This window comes from Austrofundulus limnaeus, unplaced genomic scaffold (genome assembly GCF_001266775.1).
Source record: "Austrofundulus limnaeus strain Quisiro unplaced genomic scaffold, Austrofundulus_limnaeus-1.0 Scaffold27, whole genome shotgun sequence".
In the NCBI taxonomy this organism is placed as follows: Eukaryota; Metazoa; Chordata; class Actinopteri; order Cyprinodontiformes; family Rivulidae; genus Austrofundulus; species Austrofundulus limnaeus.
In genome coordinates, this window is record NW_013952429.1 from 2,991,558 (window position 1) to 2,994,073 (window position 2,516).

The 2,516-nt window shown below is 43.0% G+C and overlaps 1 long non-coding RNA gene and 1 pseudogene across 1 annotated transcript in view; one reads left to right on the forward strand and one right to left on the reverse strand.

Moving 5' to 3' along the window:
• Positions 1-177: 177 nt before the first annotated feature.
• Positions 178-1,900, reverse strand: LOC106515170 (lysozyme g-like; annotated as a pseudogene).
• Positions 1,901-1,924: 24 nt separating this feature from the next.
• LOC106515292 (uncharacterized) overlaps positions 1,925-2,516 on the forward strand; it is an 11,731-nt gene continuing 11,139 nt past the window's right edge. The window contains exon 1 of the long non-coding RNA XR_001309988.1: positions 1,925-2,091. This is a non-coding gene — a long non-coding RNA (uncharacterized LOC106515292). The remainder of the gene's footprint in view (positions 2,092-2,516) is intronic.

Sequence of the window (2,516 nt, forward strand, 5' to 3'; positions counted from 1 at the left end):
GGGAAAATGGAGCTAGCTTTAGTTGTTCATCTCTTCAACTTTCTCGACCGACTGACTGCTGCTGCTGAAACTCAAACTTCTATTGTTCACATTCTGACCTCATGATTGGTCAGAAATGATCACGTGACTTATCTTTCTTTTCACAGACTGCCACCCTGAGAATTGATTACAAACACACAGAGAAATAAGATTGCTTGTAAAGTAATTAAAGTACATTGTTTTACATGATTGAGTCACGTAGAAAATACAATGATTCTTTTTTTTTTTTTATCAGAATGACAGAAAAGAAAGAAAAACAAAAATGCAGAAAAACATTCGATTATGGTGTAGGTATAAAACAGTCTCCTGGGGGCGCTGTGGTACCGAAAATGAGGTGGTATGTAAACAATGTTTTGATGTAGGCCCTAGAGATATATATCACCAGGGGGTCTGGCTTAAAAGGGCTTGTCTCACTAGCAGACCCGTTCTGCTAGACTTCATGTCTGCTAAAACTTGAGTTCTTTTGTGATAAGCGGCCATGTTTGAATACATCAAAGAGTTCTCACTGTATTCAACAACAGAAGGTCTCTGTCGCATCCTGTCGTTATCTTACCAGTCGTAGATAGTAAACAATGGTTTTGGAGGTAAATGAATCAAATCACTGTTCTCTTTGTAAGCATGGGCAGAGTCATGTGATGGCCAGAGTTTGGAGCATTACATTCCACTCCAAGTTACTGCTACACTGCTATCCCTCCTGCAGGAGGAAAACCAAACCGACTATGAAGATAAGGGGAAAAAACTGATGAGTGCAAACGTTCATGTAAAAAAAAACAAAAAGTGACCTTTCAGCTGCTGCTCTTTGCTCCAATTGGGAAATTTTTTCCGTATGTATTACGGTTGAGCTTCGTTGGTTTGAACCCCAGGATGCAAGACTGAGTGAGGGTGGCAAAAAAGGTTTATTAAAACAAAAACAAAGGTGCTGACGTGGCAGCGAACAAGAACAAGGTCTTTGGACAGGAACGTGAACATCAAACAGTAAACAGAGAACAAGGATCTGACAAAGACTGAGGACGAAGGACAGAATATAAAGGAAGAACTAATGAGGTAAAACAAGAAACACCTGGGGAAGAAACATGAGGATTAGGTGTGAGTGGGCGGGGCTAGAGCAAAGGCAGACAGGAGGAAGAAAACAGGAGGAAAAGACAGAAAACTTAGACTAAATYATAAGCACAGACACAAATCATAACAGTATGTTGTTGATAAAACCAACCAAGATCCGAGCCCCCTGGGAGAGATGATCCACACTGTTCCAGTGTCCTTCACGATCATGTCTGCCTCCTTCTGGGTTCCTGTCAACCTGTGCAAACACAAAGAAAATTGGAGCAATTGATGTCCAGCACCTGTATGAGTGAGTCGTTAGATGATGTGTTTTTAACCTGCATCAGTCCCCAGGYGTTGTWCTCCYTCCTTTTTAAAATTCCAGTCTCCCCAGCCGTTGTTGAGCGCGTTTCCTGCCCTGGACTCTCTGGAGATGATGGCAGCGATGAGAGCTGGGTCGATCTCAAACTCGCCTGCTACTGTGCAGATCATCGACTTGTGTCTCTTCATCCTTTCTTCGTCCATCTCTGCCATCGTGTGAGAGGCTCGTTTACCTTTGAAGACAAGTCGAACAGAGAACAGGTGTTGTGGCCTCGATGCAACAAAGGCTCTGTTTTGTGAAGGAATCACGGCCGGTGGTCGCAGACAGAAAGCTGAACTGGATGTGGTGAGAAAATACGAGTGAATCTGAACGCTTTAAGGTTTGGCACCGAACTGTCAGAGGAAAACATCTCGACCCTGTCTGCTTACCATCGTGACCCAGCTGGTCCTGTTGAGCTGTTTTCCGTGAAGCTCCTGAAGTTTCAACTTCTGTGATGTCTCCTTAATGTAAATAAGTCCCTGTGGTTTGATTCAGGCAAAAGAAAATAAGAGTTGCTCATAAAAGTGGTGTACTGCATGTCATGAAAAAAGGAAGCAGCTGTAAACTGTTTACCAGAGTAATTGTTTGAGCTGGTGGAGCTGGAATTTCCTCCCATATTTTCCTCAGACTCTAACCGACCCTGTATTTTGTCTGTTCCTCACCCTGCAGAGTGTTTTATCTTCTAAAGCAGCTGGGACAAACAGAAACCATTAACAAGGTCTCACAGCSAGATAATGTTACATAACCTCACATTCTGTCTGCACTGCTACTGTTTTGTATATTCGTGGTGTGCTTTAAATGTGTWTGTGGACACATTTTTCCTATGCTGTGGGGACAATTTTCCTGAAAAAGCAGCTATGTGGGGACCAATGCCCGGTCCCCATGGGTACAAATGCAAATTATGTGTGGGGAGTTTAGGACCAAGGCGTGAATTGAGTTTAGGTTAGTTTTAGGGTCAGGTAAGGTACCTGTGAGGTTAATTTTAGGGTAAAAGGTCAGAGTTAGGCTATAAAATTTCCAAAAAATGAATGGAAGACAATGCACGGTCCCCGTGTGTGTGTGTGTGTGTGTGTGTGTG